We start from the raw sequence: 22,198 nt of genomic DNA on the forward strand, positions 1-22,198 counted from the left end.
AGTATAAATGTAGTTCCAAAATCATGTCATTGTAAATCATTACAGCAGAGTTACAATGATTTGAGAAAACGTAACAAGGCAACTTTATTATTTAGTAATTAAGGGGGGGGGGAAACACCACCTCTTCCTTTTGTTGATTTCAGTTCCACAATGCTGGAATTTAAAAATGTAGGCTGATACTTCAATCAATGTTTTTCAAGTAATGCTGCCATATAGTTGTACACAAGAGATTGAGATGCAAATATGTGTTGGTAACCTGGTTTGCTAATTACAATCTGTTAAAAATAGGATAATAAATTTTTCACAACTAAAGCAGGGATTAGCTTTCAGGATATCTAGTAGGTAGTTTTGTGGTTTTCAGCTATGTATAATATTCAACGAATTATTTTAAAAAAACAGATGTAAAGCAGATTAATATTTTTAAAACTTGTTTTCTGCATAATGTTGACTACAGTGGCGAAGGTTTTCCAAGAAAAAGCAGACAGATGGTCAGTAAGGCTATGCCATTTTGTTACAAGATCAGCATTATTTGGCTTCTCCCCACTCTGAAAGATCTCAGTTTAAAGAACTTTGCACTGCAGGATTTAGACTTGTCTTTTTTTCTTCCTTTGGTATTAATGGTCTTTTGATTCCCTTTAGGTAAGAGCTAACTTGTTAGTTCACGAGCAGGCACTGTTTGTTTTTATTGGGAAACTTTTCATCTGAAAAGTGAGATTAAGAGGTTTAAAATCAAATAAACACAGGCATGGCACAGGATAGTCAGACTATCAAGCCCAACCCTCTGTTCAGTGCAAAAATCCAAATTAAAATATCCCCTACAGATGGCTGCCTACACTCCTCTGGGTAATTGGCTCCACTGTCAAGCTGATCTTACTGAGGTTTATCTAACATTCAATCAGAATCTGCCTTCCTACAACTTGTATCTATTATTTCATGTCCTGTACTTTGGAACAAGAGAGAATAAGTCTCAAGGGTCTCTGGTAGGATTTATTCCCTCAAGACTAAGAACAAAGTTCTGGCAATATAGAAAATGGTTCCATTTTTTTTCTTATAGTCTGTTGCACATACTTTCTTTGTGGCCAACACAGCCTGATTGAGCTTAGTTTGCAGCACCGTATTTGAACCAAGTAATCAAAAGGACATAGAGGTCCCAACCCAGATAGAAAAAGCAGATATTGCTTTCTGAAGCCATTAGGGTAAAGCAAGGGGACCTGTGTCATTCATCTGTATTTATAGAATAGGCAGTTATCCTAAGCCAAATGGCTATTTTTTTGCTGATCCTTGCTGCCAGATGTAATGCTTGCAACCTACTATATTAAAATGATTGGTGTGAAACTGCATTTCACAAGAAATGGAGCTATTTGCCTGTCACATATCTGGCCCTTCACAAGAGACCCTTTTATCTCTGGAGGATTTCCAGTGGGTATTTAACTGTCACTAGGAATTCAAGTAGCAAATAATTTTGGCACAGAATGGCTACAGCAAGTTCCTCTATGTATCATTGTCAGTCCCTTCCAGTCCCTGAAATACCAGTAGCCTCATCTATCTTTGTAATAATGTAGATTATCTCTTTGACACACAAGCCGTATCTGCCCTGATGCTTTGGTTTTCTGTTTTAAAGGTTGAGCTATGTCAATACAGTCTCACCTAAAGAAGGAATAAAAAATAGTAACACAATAATATGATTAAGCATCTAATTCAATAAAAGATGGATTCTTTTCTACCACATCCATTTTTAATTACCTTAACCAGGATAATTGCATTTCTTGACATATGAATTTTATTTTTTAGATAAAAGCAGCTAAATTTAAAACTTCCTTAACTTTAAATTGCTGTCTAAAAAAAAACTTCCTTACAAAAAACCCAATTAACTATTTTTAAAGCTCCCCCCACATTTACTTACCCAATTGGAGGCAGGCAGACTGAGTTGCTCACTGAGGAGATAGATTGCAGCCGGGCAGATTCAGTTGCTGGCTGATGCAACTGATTGCAGCAGCCAAAGCAAAGCAAGGCTTAGCGAGCCCAAAAGAGGCAGCAATTAGGCAAGTGGGGACAGGGCGATTGGGTGGGCATGGGCAAGGACTGTTGTAAGAGGTTGTAAAAAAATGATTTTAAAAGCCTGTGATGATCAGGCAACTCAGCTGGGATCGCCAGAGGAAAAAAAGATTTTAAAAGGCTCCTCTGACGATCCCAGCTGAAGTTGCCTGATCGCCAAAACCTCTTAAAAGGATTGTTTTAACAACCTCTTCGGCCAAAGAGCTTGTAGAAAACAGTTCTGGTGATCAGGCAACTCAGCTGGGATCGCCAGAGGAGCAATTTAAAAGCTTTTTTTTTTACAACCTCTTCGATTGAAGAAGTTGTTAAAAAAAAACTTTTAAAGGGTTCTGATGATCCCAACTAAGCCGTGCGATCATCAAAGGCTTCTTTTTTACTTTTAAAAGCATTTTTTCGGCTGAAGCAAAAATGCTTTTAAAAGTAAAAAAAAACTTTTGATGATGGCGCGGCTCAGCAGGGGCAGGTGGCAGGGATTTTTGCTACCGGTTCTCCGAACGACCAGCCGCCATCGCTACCGGATCGGGTGATCCGGTCCAAACCAGGACATTTCACCCCTGGGTTGGGCCCATTGTGAGTTGCCTGTTTCTGGATAAAGAGAAACGTAATTTGAATTAAGAACAATATAAAACTTCTCTCAATGACTTTTTATTTGGAATCACAATGAGTCATGAAGAAAATGAAATCTAAAAAATAATCTTCAGAAAGCATGTTCTTTCTCAGAAAATTATATCCTAGACTGCAAACTTCCTTTAAGGTTTCCTTTATTTTGAAAACAGATTGACATAACCTGCACTAATAAGAAATGGAAGACAGAAGCAGGGCATAATAAGGTTAATAAGGCTCCCCTGATTTGCGATCTTATTCAGGGGGAGTCCGCGGACCTTATGGGCATTACGGAAACCTGGTTGGGCCCAGAGGGGGGGTCCCCCTTGTTGAAATGTGCCCTCCAGGTTTCCGAGCATTTCATCAGCCGAGGGTCCAAGGCAGGGGTGGGGGGGTGGCGGTTGTTATCAAGGAGGATCTAGAGCCGAGGGAGACCACTATTCCTCAGATTGCCGGTTGTGAATCCCTCTATGTGCGGTGGGGCTATAGGAACCAGTTGGGCTTGGTGATCGCGTACCTGGCTCCTTGCTGCGTGACCACAGCCCTGCCTGAGCTGTTGGAGGTACTTGCTGCTGTGGCGGTTGAGACCCCCAGACTTATAGTCATGGGGGATTTCAACCTGCCATCAGCTGGCTTGTCATCGACGGCAGCTCGGGAGTTCTTGGCTTCCATGACGGCCTTGGACCTGATTCGAGTAAATGATGGCCCTACACACACGGGGGGAGGCACACTGGATCTGCTTTATATCTCTGGACAGTGGTTAAATGATCTGGTATTAGATGATTTAGTAACAGAACCAATGTCATGGTCGGATCATTTTCTCCTTCGCCTAGACTTCTGAACCGCCATTCACCACCGCAGGGAGACGGAACTACACGGTGGTTCCATCCCAGGCACCTGATGGACCCCGAGAGGTTCCTGACGGAGCTTGGGCCATTCCCTGAGGAACTGGCCCATGGCACGACTGAGGAACTGGTCGTGGCCTGGGAACAGGCCGCGGCCGGGGCCTTGGACCGTGTCGCGCCTTTGCGGCCTCTGACCCGGCGTAGATCTCGACCAGCCCCTTGGTTCTCCGAGGGGCTGAGGGAGATGAAATGCCGGAGAAGACGCCTGGAGAGCACCTGGAGGTCCAGTCGCTCCGAAACTGATCGGACACTAGTTAGGTCCTATTCTAGGACCTACCTAGTGGCAATGAGGCGTTCCTACGCCTCCACCCTCATTGCATCGGCAGATAACCGCCCGGCCGCCCTGTTTCGGGTGACCCGCTCTCTCCTACATCAGGAGGTGCGGGATGATCCTTTGCAGGGACGAGCCGAGGAGTTTAGCGGTTATCTATACGATAAAATCGCTCAGCTGAGGGACGGTCTGGATCGAATTTGGGATGATCCAAGCGAGGGAGAGGAGGCACGTCTTGTTGAGTCCATTTGGGATGAGTTTGACCCTGTGGCTCCCAAGAACGTGGACAGGTTGTTGGGGAGGCTTCACGGCACGACATGTTTACTGGACCCGTGCCCTTCCTGGCTGGTACTGGCCACTCAGGAGGTGACACGAGGCTGGCTCCAGAGGATTATCAACGCTTCTTTGTTGGAAGGGGTTTTCCCTGCCGCCTTGAAAGAGGCGGTGGTGAGACCCCTCCTTAAGAAGCCCTCCCTGGACCCAGCTATTTTGGGTAATTATCGTCCAGTCTCCAACCTTCGCTTTGTTGCGAAGGTTGTAGAGAGTGCTGTGGCGCGACAGCTACCCCAATACCTGGATGAAGACGTCTATCTAGACCCGTTCCAGTCCGGCTTCCAACCCGGATACAGCACGGAGACAGCTTTGGTCGCATTGGTGGATGATCTCTGGAGGGCTCGGGACAGGGGTTATTCCTCTGCCCTGGTCCTATTAGACCTCTCAGCGGTGTTCGATACCATCGACCATGGTATCTTGCTGCGCCGGTTGGGGGGATTGGGAGTGGGAGGCACCGTATATCGGTGGTTCTTCTCCTATCTCTCCGACTGGTCGCAGACGGTGTTGACAGGGGGGCAGAGGTCGACCGCGAGGGGCCTCACTTGTGGGGTCCCTCAGGGGTCGATTCTCTCGCCCCTTCTGTTCAACATCTACATGAAGCCGTTGGGTGAGATCATCAGTGGTTTCGGGGTGAGATACCAGCAGTACGCTGATGACACCCAGCTGTACTTTTCCACCCCGGACCACCCCAATGAAGTTGTTGAAGTGCTGTCCCGGTGCTTGGAAGCCGTACGGGTCTGGATGGGGAGAAACAGGCTCAAGCTTAATCCCTCCAAGACGGAGTGGCTGTGGATGCCGGCACCCCAATTCAGTCAGCTGCAGCCGCGGCTGGCTGTTGGAGGCGAGTTATTGGCCCCAAAGGATAGGGTGCGCAACTTAGGTGTCCTCCTGGACGATCGGCTGTCGTTTGAAGATCATTTGACAGCCGTCTCCAGGGGGGCCTTCCACCAGGTCTGCCTGGTTCGGCAGTTGCGCCCCTTCCTTGATCGGGATGCCTTATGCACGGTCACTCATGCGCTCGTTACCTCTCGCTTGGATTACTGTAATGCTCTCTACATGGGGCTCCCCTTGAAGTGCGCTCAGAGGCTTCAGTTAGTCCAGAATGCAGCTGTGCGGGTTATAGAGGGAGCTACACGTAGCTCCCATGTAACACCGATCCTGCGCAGGCTGCACTGGCTGCCTGTGGCTTTCCGAGTGCACTTTAAGGTGTTGGTTATGACCTTTAAAGCGCTCCATGGCTTAGGACCTGGGTACTTACGGGACCGCCTGCTGCTACCACACGCCTCCCACCGACCCGTACGCTCCCATAGAGAGGGACTTCTCAGGGTGCCGTCCGCCAAACAATGCCGGCTGGCGGCCCCCAGGGGAAGGGCCTTCTCTGTGGGGGCTCCCACACTCTGGAATGAGCTTCCCCCGGGTCTACGTCAAATACCTAACCTTCGGACATTTTGTCGCGAACTAAAAACACATCTCTTTATCTGCGCGGGGCTGGCTTAAATTAGTTTTAATGGGAAATTTTATTAATTTTTAAATGGGTTTTTTTAGTATGGAAATTTTTAATCTCAGGCTAATTTAAATAAGTTTTTTAAATGGTATTTTAATCTGTATATTGTATTGTTTTATTTTGCCTGTACATCGCCCTGAGTCCTTCGGGAGAAGGGCGGTATAAAAATCAAATAAATAAATAAAATAAATAAAAAATAAAATCCCAACACTGGCAGCGCAGCAGCGTGGCAAGAGATAAGATCTTTTTCTTTTGTGAGCTTCTGTTTCGTTGTTTGCAGGGAAACAGAAGCTCACGAAAGAAACGCCAAGGAGATCTGACCTGGGGCAATGACATGCATGCCAGCAGAGAGGGCTCTGTGTCAGTAGTGGGTTTCAACTTTGTTTGCTACTGGTTTGCTTGCAGGCGTGCATGCTCATGTGCGTGCATCGGTTCTGCACATATGCAGAGACGTCTGGGCGGTTGGGTGGAGCTTCCCACCGTTGCTACCGGTTTGCCCGATCTGGGATGAACCGGTAGCAATCCACCACTGCTCTGCATGCCACCTCTGGTACATGTGCCATAGGTTCGCCATCATGGATCTGTGTGATACATAGAATAAATAAATTGGGGAAAATATTTATTTCATTTCTGCACATAGAATTGGAAAAAAAACATTATCTTGTCCTTCATTTCAGACTTTAAAAATGTCCCAGATGTTGGACTTTCAGAATTTAGAGACAGTAAAAGCTGCTTTTCACTTAAGTTCATACCATTGCGCTAACTAAAGTTCATAACCATAGATGAGACTTGAATGTTCATTCAAAGACATTGTAAATCACTGATGGACAAAAGCTGTTTCTGAAGCATGAGTTTTCTTCAGTACTGGCTGAGTTTCAAAATGTTATTCCATTTCAAAATCTACTCTGCAGCTGAGCACAAATTAGAAAGACAGGTATCTCGTGTACATGCACATATTATTGTTTTATTATTTATTCAATTTGCCATGATCCTAGTTCTTGGCTTTAACCCAACCTTCTTAACACAGCCAGCAATGATACTAGCTCTCTGTAAAGGAAATATCAGCAACATGATGCCTGAGCATGATTACAACTAATTCCTGGCAAAACACAAATAAATTTTGAGTAAAATGCTATCTGAATTATTTTTTCGTGATCTCTTCCTAGATGAACGTAGATTTTATGTGAAGAAACCAAATAAAGAATAACCACGCAAATGAAAAAAAAACCTAAAATATTAAATTTTATATTCTATTTTTACTATATCCAGACTCCATCATTTATTAAATATTCTCTGATAAAATACTGGTTATTAATTATTTGACTTTCTATGAAAATTTCCCTTAATTTAACCTCAGTCTTTAAAATTAATGTCAAACAGTAAAAAAAGCATTTATACCTTGTAATGCCTTTTTTTTAAAAAAAACCTGCATAAACAATACACTTTGATAAGAATCTTAATGGAAACAAACCTAGCAGAATGAAATTCAGAAAAGTGGATATGTGTCTGATTATGTACATATGTAACTAAGGTATCCACAACACAGAGAGATAACATTTTAAATTTTCCAAGTACTAAATTATAGCATTGTCAGAAAGAAATGGTGCTGGGCTCAAAATATGCACACTTATTTTTAATTAACTTTATAGAAAACTGCCGATATGCTAAAAAGATGCTAAGTCTGTTAAAGCAAAGTTGGCAGGTGTGAAGCTGAGACAGCTCTTATTGAGAGAGCAGCAAGGGAGCAGGTGTAAGGCCAATCTGTGCCTGAAAGGACAATGAATGAAGATTCATAACACATTAGACAAACGGAAACAATTAAAGGTGACGACGTTTGCTCAGGCTTCCAATCCCTCACTCTTCAGACTTTCCATTTTAAGTAATACCACAAAATATTTTAAAGCTCCTTAAAATGGCAGCTGCACTTCATTTTCCAGCACAAATTAAGATGAGAGATTATTATGATGAAAATTAAAATACCCCAGCCAGAATATTTATTTTGCCCTGATAAACATGTAATTTCATGGAGTGAAATTTTAATGATAACTGAGATTCCTTAATACATGTATGGATTTGTGCCACGTGCTTTCTCAGATTCTAGAAAAATAAAAATGTATTTTCTTATATGGCATAGAAATAATAATTTAAACTACCCGTATTGATATAACGGGAAGCTATTCAAGGAAAATGTAGAATAGAATAGAATTTTATTGATCAAGTGTGATTGGACACACAAGGAATTTGTCTTGGTGCATATGCTCTCAGTGTACATAAAAGAAAAGATACGTTAATCAAGAAGTCTAAGGTACAACCCTTAATGATAGTATTATAGATAGATAAATATTGAGGAAGGAAGGAAGGAGAGAGAAACAGAAATATCCTCACTATATTGCCACTATCACTATGCTACATATAAAAGTATCTGAAAATTAATTGGCACAGTATCAGCCATTTTCTAACCAACAACTTTCTCCAGGATCTCTAAGCATGGTTGCTAGTGATAGAGGCCAAAGAGGAGGAGATAAGCACTAAACAATGCAGACAGACTCCAGAAATTCTATTTAAAAGTCAGCCAATTTTGACAATTTACATATTGAAAACACAATAATGCCGGGAAAGAGAAGAAATTGACAAGCGTTCTGTCTGTTTCTGTTTCCTCTTCAGTAAAGGATCAACTACCATGGATATTCAATGTTTTAGGTTTCCTGGGTTTTTTTAATTATTATTTTTGTTTTGTTTTGTTTTGTTTTGTTTTGTTTTGTTTTAAATTTCCAAGCAACAGCCTGGAGATAAAATGGCTTGCTTGAGTCCAGGAGCTGAGAAGAAGGAGGTACTGTAGAAGCAAGTGTTCCAGCCAGTGAAAAAATGGAATGTCTGAAAGTTCCAGTATTGTGGAAGATGAAACCAGCATTGTCCCAATTTAAAATAGAACAGAGCCAGAAAACAGCTGAACCATCCTCTGTTCAGAAGAATCTAGAGCCAATTTTGGATTTACACAAAATCTTCAAATTAAATGCCCTTAGAGACTAAATCCAGAAGGCTGGAAGAAATAATAAAAGGGCATAATACAGATACCTGGGGAAATGAAGACATTTTAACTTTGGCCTGTGATACAAAGCATGTTCAGGCTTAGAGAATACATCTATCAAATGACTTTGATGGTTCATGCCACCAAAAGACACTCTTCCTGGAATTTTCTAACAAGTAAGAAAAGAAGTATTTTAAAATGATGCACCTGAAGAATCAGGAAATTGGTTTAAAAGCAGTATTTTGTGAGAAAGAGTCAGTTCCCTTACCAGAGACCAGGGGTGAAATCCAACAGATTCTGACAGGTTCTGGAGAACCGGTAGCAGAAATTTTGAGTAATTCGTAGAACTGGCAAATATCACCTCTGGCTGGCCCCAGAGTGGGGTGAGAATGGATATTTTACAATATCCTTCCCCCAAGAGTTGGGAGAATGGGGATTTTGCAGTATCCTTCCTCTGGAATGGGATGGGAATGGAGATTTTGCAGTATCCTTTCCCTGGAATGGGATGGGAATGAGGATTTTGCAGTATCCTTCCCCTGGAATGGGGTGGGAATGAGGATATTGCAGTATCCTTCCCCTTCCAAGCTCACTAAGCCATGCCCTCCAACCACACCCCACCTACCAAGCCATGCCCACAGAACCGGTCGTAAAAAAAAATTGGATTTCATCACTACCAGAGACATTCCCTGAACTCTACAGCTTTGGTCTGTAGAACAAAAACTAAGCCAGAACAGGAGATGGAGAATTTTAATGACTGGGAAACAGTGCAATTCTCTTCTGGTATCTATTTCACCAGTGAAAAATATTAAACCAGTTTATCTTCAAGCCCAAAGACATAGCGCAATGAACACTAGGGATGCTCACATTAAATATGCTTATTTAATAGAGTTCATCTTTACAGGTAGTCCCCAACGTATGATCACAATAGAGCCCAAGATATATGCTGCTAGGTGAGACCGTTGTTAAGTGAATTTTGCCCCATGTTATGCCCTTTCTTGCCACAGTTATTAAGTGAATCACTGCAGTTGTCAAATTACTAACACGGTTGTTAAATGAATTTGGCTTCCCCATTGACTTTACTAGCCAGAAGGTTGCAAAACCTTCCCATGACCCTGGGATACTGCAACTGATCACATGACCCCGGGACACTGCAAATCACTTGCCAAGTATCTGAATTTTGATCATATGACCATGGGGATCCTTGGGTGAAAAATGGACATAGATCACTTTTTGCGGTGCTGTTGTAACTTTGAACAGTCACTAAATGGACTGTTGTAAGTGGAGGACTAGCTGTACTTTGGTGGAACGTAGTTTAGGCTTGGATGCTATATGCTCATTCTTTGCCACTCTCCTATATGTCTGTTTGTTACAGTTGTACTATCACTGTTATCCTTATTTTACGGAAAGGAAATGGAGCCTGAAATTCATAATTTGCCCAAACCTCTTTCCCTGTCCTATCTCAGAAAATCCATTTCTGAGATAGGTTGGAATTTAGGCTTGTTCTCCAATATGTTGTTCAAGAATGGTTTTAAGAGACGATTGGAGCTTAGTTAGACTCTATTTTTACTTTAATAAATGTTTTTCAATCATGTCCATAGTTGGCGGTTCTCATTAATATCTGTGGCTTGTGTATTTGTTTTTAAAAATGGTGTATGATTTTTAGGGCTGAATTATGTATAATATTAAATGCATTACTTGGAGCAAAGCAGTGTTTTTTAAATTAAAAACTGTAATGGACGTCCCTTCCCTCAAATGCACCTATCCATCATCATGACAAGCACTTTGTTAGTATATTCCTAACTTAAGCCTCTTACACAGAATTTAGCATATTCACTGTAGTAAAACAGAGTATTTTTTAAAAGTTTATAAGCTGACTTTTCAAAATTCATCCATTCACAACCATAAATAAATAACTCTCAAAATTAAAATAGATTGGTATAATATAATAACTCTGAAAGTAACATTCAAAAGGTCAGATTAATGAGATCAATAAAAGAAATTCAGAGACCAGCAAAAACAGAGTCATGACTTATAAAAATTAATCACAAGCCTTTCAGAACAGGAGATTTTCAATATGGTTTTAAATACAATTTCTGAAATGGCCATCCCACATGTCTCATTCATGATAGTTTTATACTGTAAAAGCCAATACTGTGGAGAATTTAAAATGGATCTAACATAGGCAGGTCCACCAGGCATGGGCAGTCCTTCTAATAACTGAGACCGGTGTTTCTCAGTCTTGGCAGCCTGAAGATGTGTGGCCTTAAACTCCCAGAATTCCCCACCCAGCATGCTGATTGAGGAAGTCTAAGAGTTGAGGTTCACATATCTTCAGGGTCCTAATCAAAAAACACTGGCTTATACACAGTGCTTAGACACTTTGGAAATTTAAAAAAACCCCAAAGAATAGTTTGAGTAGGATTAGAAATACAATAATACAAACTTTAATATGTTTAATATTACAGATGAGTTTGACCCTGTGGCTCCCGAGGACGTGGACAGGTTGTTGGGGAGGCTTCACGCCACGACATGTTTACTGGACCCGTGTCCTTCCTGGCTGGTACTGGCCACTCAGGAGGTGACACGAGGCTGGCTCCAGAGGATTATCAACGCTTCTTTGTTGGAAGGGGTTTTCCCTGCCGCCTTGAAAGAGGCGGTGGTGAGACCCCTCCTCAAGAAGCCCTCCCTGGACCCAGCTATTTTGGGTAATTATCGTCCAGTCTCCAACCTTCGCTTCGTTGCGAAGGTTGTAGAGAGTGCTGTGGCGCAACAGCTACCCCAATACCTGGATGAAGCCGTCTATCTAGACCCGTTCCAGCTTCTGACCCGGATACAGCACGGAGACAGCTTTGGTCACATTGGTGGATGATCTCTGGAGGGCCAGGGACAGGGGTTATTCCTCTGCCCTGGTCCTATTAGACCTCTCAGCGGCTTTTGATACCATCGACCATGGTATCTTGCTGCGCCGGTTGGGGGGATTGGGAGTGGGAGGCACCGTGTATCGGTGGTTCTCCTCCTATCTCTCCGACCGGTCGCAGACAGTGTTGACAGGGGGGCAGAGGTCGACCGCGAGGTGCCTCACTTGTGGGGTGCCGCAGGGGTCGATTCTCTCGCCCCTTCTGTTCAACATCTATATGAAGCCGTTGGGTGAGATCATCAGTGGCTTGGGGTGAGATACCAGCTGTGCGCTGATGACACCCAGCTGTACTTTTCACCCGGGCCACCCCAATGAAGTTGTTGAAGTGCTGTCCCGGTGTTTGGAAGCCGTACGGGTCTGGATGGGGAGAAACAGGCTCAAGCTTAATCCCTCCAAGACGGAGTGGCTGTGGATGCCGGCATCCTGATTCAGTCAGCTGCAGCCGCGGCTGACTGTTGGAGGTGAGTTATTGGCCCCAAAGGATAGGGTGCGCAACTTAGGTGTCCTCCTGGATGAACCGCTGTCGTTTGAGGATCATTTGACAGCCGTCTCCAGGAGGGCCTTCCACCAGGTTCACCTGGTTCGGCAGTTGCGCCCCTTCCTTGATCGGAATGCCTTGTGCACAGTCACTCATGCGCTCGTTACCTCTCGCTTGGATTATTGTAATGCTCTCTACATGGGGCTCCCCTTGAGGTGCACTCGGAGGCTTCAGTTAGTCCAGAATGCAGCTGCATGGGTGATAGAGGGAGCTATGCGTAGCTCCCACGTAACACCGCTCCTGCGCAGACTGCACTGGCTACCTGTGGCCTTTCGAGTGCACTTTAAGGTTTTGGTTACGACCTTTAAAGCGCTCCATGGCTTAGGGCCTGGGTACTTACGGGACCGCCTGCTGTTACCGCATGCCTCCCACCGACCCGTACGCTCTCCCAGAGAGGGACTTCTCAGGGTGCCATCCGCCAAGCAATGTCGGCTGGCGGCCCCCAGGGGAAGGTCCTTCTCTGTGGGGGCTCCCACACTCTGGAACGAGCTTCCCCCGGGTTTACGCCAAATACCTGACCTTCGGACCTTCCGTCGCGAACTGAAGACACATCTTTTCATTCGCGTGGGGCTGGCTTAAATTTCATCGATTTTAAATTTTTTATTAATAATTTTAAATGGGGTTTTAGTTTATTATATATTTTAAACTTTTTAGGCTAATTATAAAATAAGTTTTTTAATTTGCATTTTAAATTTTACATTGTATTGCCTGTTTTATTTTTGCCTGTACACCGCCCTGAGTCCTTCGGGAGAAGGGCAGTATAAAAATCAAAATAATAATAATATAATAACTCTGAAAGTAACATTCAAAAGGTCAGATTAATGAGATCAATAAAAGAAATTCAGAGACCAGCAAAAACAGAGTCATGACTTATAAAAATTAATCACAAGCCTTTCAGAACAGGAGATTTTCAATATGGTTTTAAATACAATTTCTGAAATGGCCATCCCACATGTCTCATTCATGATAGTTTTATACTGTAAAAGCCAATACTGTGGAGAATTTAAAATGGATCTAACATAGGCAGGTCCACCAGGCATGGGCAGTCCTTCTAATAACTGAGACCGGTGTTTCTCAGTCTTGGCAGCCTGAAGATGTGTGGCCTTAAACTCCCAGAATTCCCCACCCAGCATGCTGATTGAGGAAGTCTAAGAGTTGAGGTTCACATATCTTCAGGGTCCTAATCAAAAAACACTGGCTTATACACAGTGCTTAGACACTTTGGAAATTAAAAAAAACCCCAAAGAATAGTTTGAGTAGGATTAGAAATACAATAATACAAACTTTAATATGTTTAATATATTGGGCAGAACCGTAAGACATTGTATAAAGCAGGGCTGTCAAACTCGCAGCCCACAGGCTGGATGCATCACATGATGGCCATGCCCACACCCAGTTTAACAAAGGGGGGAAAGGTCGGGATACGTCACGTGATGCCACCATGATGCTGTGAGTTGGACACCCCTGGTATAAACAGTTGTATGATATATCCAGTGGTGGGTTTCAAAAATTTTTACTACCGGTTCTGTGGGTGGGTGTGGCATGGCTTGATAGGCATGGCTTGGTGGGCGTGACAGGGAAGGATACTGTAAAATCTCCATTCCCACCCCACTCCAGTGGCAGGTTTATGCAAAATCCCCATTTCCTCCCAATTAGCTTTGAATTGGGAGGCAGAGAATAGATGGGGGCAGGGCCAGTCAGAATTTTTACTACCAGTTCTCCGAACTACTCAAAATTTCTGCTACCAGTTCTCCAGAACTGGTCAGAACCTGCTGAAACCCACCTCTGGATATGTCATTATTTATTTTAATGTTTCATATACTGTCACATGGCTCTACAGTTCCAGACCCATGATCCTGGTAGATTCCAAAAAAGAATTGAAATAAAGTAAGTGATGAATCAATTATTAACCACAAATAACATATGTACAAATAACAAATAACACACCAGTGATCACATCTACTATCCACTAATAACACATTTTAACACATCTTATTTAATCTGTATCTTCCAGTCCTAATTCTGTTGTACATAAATCTACTAAAGATGCAGAATTAATTTCTAAGCCTGAATTCTTCTGTCCTTTGAGGAAGATGGTGGAAAGCAAGACAATGTCATCCACATAATGACAGTAACTGGCATTAGCAGACTTTGGGTATGATAAAAGGTCATTGTTGGAAAATGACCGTAGTATAGGACTCTGAAAAAAGAAGCTGTATATGCAATGCTTAAGGCATGGAAGAATAAATAAAATGGAGTTTGCCTTATCTCTCTAACACCAGAGTTATAGTGTTCATGAAGCAGGGGATTTATTTGTGTGCAATCAGAAATGGAATAACCTACAGTATCAAAAACTGGAAAAGCTTGGAGCAGATCAATAAAGATTCAAATGGTGGCAAGCTGGGAACCTGATAGTTTTATACAGCTATGCCTCATAAAGTTAATCTTATCTGAACTTGCTAGGCCTAACACTTTCCAAGTTATAATTATGCCTTTCACATTGAGTTTTCAAACTAGTAGGATTCCTTCGTGTATATTTAAAAAAATAACTTGCTCCTCTTCCTCTGTCTTTTAAGAGCAGGATGTTTTGGAGAGCTGGGCAGAAGTCTATTTTTCTGTTTCAAACCTTTATTGTTCAGAGTACAACATGTGTACAATGAGATTGGCTGAGCCTCCCTTGGTGCACCCCCCCGCAACCCAATACAACTCACAGTAAAAGAAAAGAAAAATCCCTAACACAGTGAATCCTACTAACAAACATACAATTCTACTGCACCATGTGAAGCTATTGCACACGGCGCAAGTCAATTGTACTATGTTGTTGTAAAGTTATTTTCCATTTAGCAGCCTGACAGCCCATGGATAAAAACTGTTCCTCAGCCTATTTGTGCGGTTGCCTATACTTCTATATCTCCTTCCCAATGGCAGGAGAATAAAGAAGCGCTGACCAGAGTGTGAGTCGTCCCTGAGAATTTTCCTCGCTCTTCTAAGGCAGTGAGCCCTAACGATGTCATTTAGTGATATCAGGGGACAGCCCATGATGTTGTGTGCTGTGCTCATCACCTCCATAGCAACATACTTCTTTTTGATGGCCTTTTTGATGATGAAGCATTGGATGATCTCCTGCATGCACTACCTTACTTGAACCTTCTTAATGTGATCAGAGTTTCTATAGGAATTCCCTTCTTTCAGCTCCTTTGACACTGCAGGGCTGCCACAAGCAGATATAAAGATGCCATGGCACAGGCGTGTCTGTTTGCCAAGTTTTAAAAACCCATATTTCATTTCTAACACAGATCAGATGTGCTCACTTATACCACATCTCATTTCTTCCAAAATGACTGCTATATATCACTTCAGAGAAACCGTACGTAGTGCAGAATCTGAAACTATAAGCAGCAATAACATTTTCTAGTGCCCCTAGAGCAGTGATGGCAAACCTATGGCACACATGCCGTTGTCTGTTACTCTTTCAGGTTCTGGCACGCTGGCCAGCTGGTCTTCATGCACGCGGGACACTGTAAACCAGAAGAGCAGCCCACTGGTGTGCATACGCATGCCAGGAATATTAGTTTCTGGCACACACATCTGCACCGGCAAGCTGGTCTTCACACACACATATGCACCAGGAACCGGAAGACCTGATGGCCAGTGCGTATGCGTGCACCGGAAACCAGAAGATTATCTTTCTGGAAGGCACATGCACACCGGGCAGCTGCTCTTCTGGTTTCTGGCATGCGCACGCTCCCATTTCAGCACTCGGAGCCACAAAGGTTTGCCAATACTGCACTAGAGCGTTCTAGCTCCAGAATGCTCAGCTTAACAAATACGAGCTGTGTTGACTCTTCTTTTGCTTGGGGCAACAAAAAAAAAGCACAAAGGTGCCTTATTATTATTATTATTATTATTATTATTATTATTATTATTATTATTATTATTATTATTATTATTATTATTATTATTATTATTATTATTTTTTATTTTTTTTTTTAGATTTTTATACCGCCCTTCTCCCGAAGGACTCAGGGCGGTTTACAGCCAAAATAAAAAACAATAACAATGTACAATTAAAACAAAAATTAAAAAACTTATTATATAATTGGCCAAGATTTAAAACATTTAAAACCCAAAAACCCTTAAAATTCATCTAAAAATTTAAAATTTAAGCCAGCCCCGCGCAAGTAAATAAATAGGTCTTCAGCTCGCGGCAAAAGGTCCGAAGGTCAGGCAATTGTCGCAAGCCAGGGGGAAGTTCGTTCCAGAGGGTAGGAGCCCCCACAGAGAAGGATCTTCCCCTGGGGGCCGCCAGCCGACATTGCTTGGCGGACGGCACCCTGAGAAGTCCCTCTCTGTGTGAGCGTGCGGGTCGGTGGGAGGCGTGAGGTAACAATAGGCGGTCCCATAAGTACCCAGACCCTAAGCCATGGAGCGCTTTAAAGGTAGTAACCAAAACCTTAAAGTGCACCCAAAAGACCACTCACCTTATGAGTGAGTGTTAACTCTGCTAACCTGCTTCTAGCTATATGAAGAAGAGAATCATTATTTCTCATTCTTTCATCATTATTTCTACAATTTCTCTCTTTCCCCCCCAATAAGATATTCTTCCTGTGCCATGTTGCAAGTGATTCTTCATACTTTTATTTAGAATCCATTTAAATCGGGTATTTAAGCTATCAAAATGTAATTTTTAATCTTTTTTTAAAAAATACTGTAAGCAACAGCTTTCGGAAATTCTGTGAATAGCTGTGTTATTTTTATTAATATATGCATGCATGCTCTGTGACATAAAATACATCTCTGGTTATAGACCCACTTGCAAGAGAAATTTAAAAATCACAAAAAGGATTTTTTTTAAAAAAAAAGAGTTTTGGGGGCATGCTGGTAGGTCTGCAAGAGATGCAAATTAGATAAGATACAATAACTAACCATGAGTTGTATGATTTATCAGTATATATGAGCTTCTTCATAGGTAGATCAACAAAATGTAAAAATACATAGACTACCTAAGGAATTGTAACTTTCTTCCAAATTTAAGATGTACTGTATGCTGAAGTTCAATTTCAGAAAGGAAAGCAGAAAAAGGATTTCAAACTCAGACTCGTAGCTTCAGAGACTTTTTTTTTAAAGGAAGACATTGTGTGTTTCTCTAGCACAAAGTTGATGAATCTTTTCGGCACCGATTGCCGAAACCAGTTGCCAAAATGTGCACATACGCGGGAAAGCACCAGAAAACGGAAGAGCAGCTCCCCAGCATGCATGCATGGGAGCACCAGAAACTGGAAGACCAGTCCCCCGGCATGCATGTGTGCACCAGGAAGGTGAGCTTCTGGTTTCTGGGTCGTGCATGCGCACCAGTCACCTGGTCTTCCGGTTTCTGGTGTGCATGTACACATGAAAACCAGCTGGCTGGCACTCATGAGCACGCTGGAAATCAGAAGCTCAGTTTTCCAGCATGCAAATGCGTGCCAGGGAATTAATATTCTGGTTTCTGGTGTGCATGTACACATGAAAACCAGCTGGCTGGCACTCATGAGCACGCTGGAAATCAGAAGCTCGGTTTTCCAGCATGCACATGCGTGCCAGGGAATTAATATTCTGGTTTCCGGCGGTTCCGCATGCGCGAAGACCAGCTGGCTGGCGCACCAGACCCAGAAAATCAATGGGCAATGGCTGGCATGCCTGGAGAGATGGCTCTGCATGCCGCTTCCAGCACGCTTGCAATAGGTACACCATCATGGCTCTAGCACAACCAATTTGCCTGAAAAGTGAATGCCCAAAAAGAGAGAGGGAGAAAAGCTAATTCCACAGGGATGAGTCATTAAGCTGGTAGACTGGCACAAAACAAAAGAAAATCACAAGCCAAGAATTTGTAACAAATGAATCTTCTAAATGAAAATTCAGTATTGCTACAAAAATAATTGCAGAATCAATTAAAAACTGATGTATAACAAAACCTATAAAAGTACTAAAACTCTTTATCTTTTTAAAAACAATCTGGATCATTTTCCAGACAAATATATGATTTACAAAACCTCTAACAGGCCACAGAAATATTGAATACATGTCAAAGTACACAAAGAACAATTTAACTCTATTTGTATGCTTAGTCTTGCAATTTGAATCAAATGTCCTATTAAAACAAATGCAACCTAAAATTATCAACTGTGGAAAAAATGACAAAAATATCTTTAGATTATTTTTCAATATATGTTTTCATTTGCCTTCTGAAAGAGAAATGTAAAGTGTTCCAAAATAGCAAAAATATGTGGCCAGAGAGTACAATAAATTTGGGAGAAAGCCTGAGCCTTTACATACTGCGAACAATATAAATAAAAAAGGATAGTGAATAAGGCCAAAAGGCAAAAGGCATTAAGGAAGAGAAGACAATTCTGTGTATTACAAAATAAAATAATGTGGCAGAAAAAAAGAATAAAACATTGTTGGAAAGGAATTGAAGAATGCCTCTTAATAAAAGAATGCTAAATATATTCTATAAAGCAGTCATGATGACAATTCAATTTCAAATCTTTATTGTCAGTGCACAACATATGTACAATGAGATTGCTTGAGCCCCAACTTAAAGCAGGACTGTCAAATTCGTGCTTGCAGGCCAGATGTGTCATGCACTGGCCACGCCCATGCCCGGTTTAGCAAAGGGGGGTGGGGGGAAGATGCCATTTGATGCTGCAAGTTGGACAGCCCTGATTTACAGTATACGGAAAACAAGTTGTCCAAATAAAGGCAGAGAAGCAGCACAATATGTATCCTATAATATAATTAAACCAAACAATGAGTATTCTAGTGTGTTGGGATTCAGTATTGCTATTTGTTTCCCCAAAGAAAAGAGAGGAAAATTACATTGTAGAAATTTTGATGACCTGGGCTTCACATGATATAGACTCCTTCATCCTTGCACAGGGTGTTAAATCACACAGTCTCCTTACTAAAGCTAAACTAAACAAACTAAAACCAAATGCCAACAAGATGTCAGAATCAATTTCACTATCTTAGCAGGAAAAGAAACTGCATCAGCTTCAACAAAAGGAAATGGTGATTTTTGATGGAAATGAAAATAAGGGGTGCCAAAATAAAGTCCATCCAAACTGGTATGGGATTTCTCAGAGGTTCTCTGAAGTCAATTTGTAGCTTACATCACTACACGGATCATTTCAAATGCATTTCTCACTTCTCAAAGCTGATTTTGTTCCTGATATCTATCTTGAATTTGGCAGAATCTTTAAAAGCATATTATTTTACCATTGAGTATCGGAATAACTTTATGATTTTTATAAGTTATAAAAGTCCTTCGTAATCTAAGCTGTATTAGCTATTTTGGCAGTTGCAAAGTCTCACCAAGCCACTAACAATTTTATATGATTGACCAAGAAAGCTCCCCATATTCTATAAGAGCCTCTTTTCCAAATATATTCTCATATATTTACACCAATTATGGTGTATGTTTCTGTTTGTATTTTATTTGCCTGTTCACCGCCCTGAGTCCTTCGGGAGAAGGGCGGTATACAAATTAAAACATTATTATTATATATATATATGATATATATATATATCTGTCTGTCTGTCTGTCTGTCTTTGGTTATTCGGGTTTTCTCCCGCGTAAAATTGGAAGTGTCTTGGTGACGTTTCAACGAAATCTCATTCGTCACCTTCAGGCTGGTGTTATCAGCTTCGTGCTTCTAGGAGCTGTTTCTTCCTTTTAACTGCTAGTGGGGGGCTGAACTAATTGGTTGGGAGCTTGGCTGTGTTCTGATTGGGTGCAGGTGTGTTCTGATTGGTTGGGGGTTGGCTGTGCTCTGATTGGATGGGGGTGTGTTCTGTTTGGGTGGGGGCTTTTTTGTGCTCAGGTTAGTCTGAATTGCAGGGGGATTTGAGTTGGTGAGCTGCATTGCTGTTGTCTGGCTTCATGTTCATGGTCGGGCCGCATCTTCATGGTGGGTGTCAGTCTGCTGCATGTATGGATTGGAGGGGTTTGAAATAGCTAATGATGCAGCTGTGGTCTGGCTTCTGGTCCGTGGTCGTGCTTCATCATCGGTGTGGATTTGAGTCTGCTTTCCGCATGGATGTGTGGTGGTGACACCCTGTGTGGCCCTCGTCAGTGTGGGTCTGGCATCATTCCTCATGTTAGGGACTCGTTTGTCGATAAGGGCGGGTTTCCAAATGGCTGGAAGGCAGGAGGTATCATCTTGTTTATTCATGCTGTGTGGGCGTTTTTCTATCTCGATGGCTTCTCTGATTATTCTGTTGTTAAAGTGTTCAGTTTTGGCGATAGTTCTGATATTTTTAAAGTCAATTTTATGTCCTGTGGCTTTAAGGTGTTGGACCAGGGAAGAAGCTGGTTCCTCTTTTCTGACTGAGTTTTTAATGTTCTTCAGTGCGTGCACTTATTCTTCTGTTGGTTTGTCCAATGTATGTGGTGGTGCAGGTGGTGCTTGGGATTTCATATACTCCTTGATTTTCTAACTCAATTTTGTCTTTGGGGTTTCTTAGAATGCTGGATATTTTTCGGTTTGTGCAGAATGCTGTCTTGATGTTGTGTTTGTGCAGGATCTTGCTGATTCTGTCTGTGGTGCCTTTTATATATGGAAGGAAGGCTTTGCCGTTTTCTTGTTCTCTGTCTTGGATTTTAGTGGGGGTTTCTTTATGGATTAGTTTGGTAATCTTATTTCTTTGGAATCCATTGGATGTAAGAACGTTAAGTAAGTAAGTATGTAGTTCGGTTTTTAGGTGTTGTTCATCAGCTAAGCATTTTATTCTGAAGATGAGTGTCTTGGCTATGGAGTTGATCTGTGCTGGGTGGTGATGTGAGAGTACGTGCAGATAGCGGTTTGTGTGTGTTTTCTTCTGGTAGATGGTGTGTCCTAGGGAGCCATTGGATTTCCTGTAGACTAAGACATCCAGGAAGAGAAGTTGGTTGTTAGCTTCTGTTTCCATGGTAAATTATATTTTGGAGTGTAGGCTGTTGAGGTGTGTGAGGAAGTTGTCCAGTTTTTCTTTCCCATGTGGCCAGATTATGAAGGTGTCGTCTATGTATCTGAGCCAGAGTTTGGGTTTGTGATCAGATTTTTCTAGAGCTTGGGTTTCAAAGTGTTCCATGTAGAGGTTTGCAATGACAGGTGAGAGGGGTAATCCCATTGGTGCTCCTTCTGTTTGTTTGAATTTTTGTCCATTATAGATGAAGTATGTGTCGGATAGACAGTGGTTGGTAAGATCTAGGATGTGCTTGGGGGGGTTATATTTGTTTTGGATAGCTGTCAAGGCTTCTTTGATTGGCACTTGGGTGAAGAGGGATATGACATCGAATCTCACGAGTAGATCACTGGGCTGTAAGTTTTGTTTCTTTATGATCTCTATTAACTAGAATGAGTTTTTTACGTGTGAGGTGATGGATTCTGCATAGGGCTGTAGTTGTTTGGCAAGAAATTTGGCTAGGTTTTGTAGAGGTGAGCCTCACACATAAAAAACACATTCCAGTTGTGGTTCCTTCAAGGCAATTTTAACAGATGATTCACATGGAATGTTCCTGTGGGTTTCTTCTTCTTTTCAGAGTTCACACAAAGGGCTTTAAAGCCAGCAAAGAGGATTTATCAAATGGCACTATCCTGTGGACTACAGAATGGCAATGCATTTAGGCTTTCCACTCCACTGAGAGTAAGTAGTGGTAGTAATGGACTTTCAAATTTAGATGGATTTTTTTTTTTGTTGGTTTACCCATTAAACAGAAGAAAAGGAAGAGAAGGGAATATTGGCAAGACTCCCAGGAAATAGAGCGCAAGATACAAAACGGATGCAATCAAGAGACACGTTTTCCATTTTTGTCTGCTTAGATAATCTCTCCAAATGCACTCTGTCATTCTGTGGTGCAGAAGAATAATTAAAGTAGAATTTCACCAGAATGTCTTCCCTCCTTTCTTGATTCATATTGAATCTATTTAATTCCAGGCAGTTCTTACTACTTTCATTAAAGAGGCCATTCAAATCTAGCTTCTCGATGTAGCTTTTCCATTTTCTCAAAGAAGTCATGTGAGG

Source organism: Ahaetulla prasina, chromosome 6, assembly GCF_028640845.1.
Source record: "Ahaetulla prasina isolate Xishuangbanna chromosome 6, ASM2864084v1, whole genome shotgun sequence".
NCBI lineage: Eukaryota > Metazoa > Chordata > Lepidosauria > Squamata > Colubridae > Ahaetulla > Ahaetulla prasina.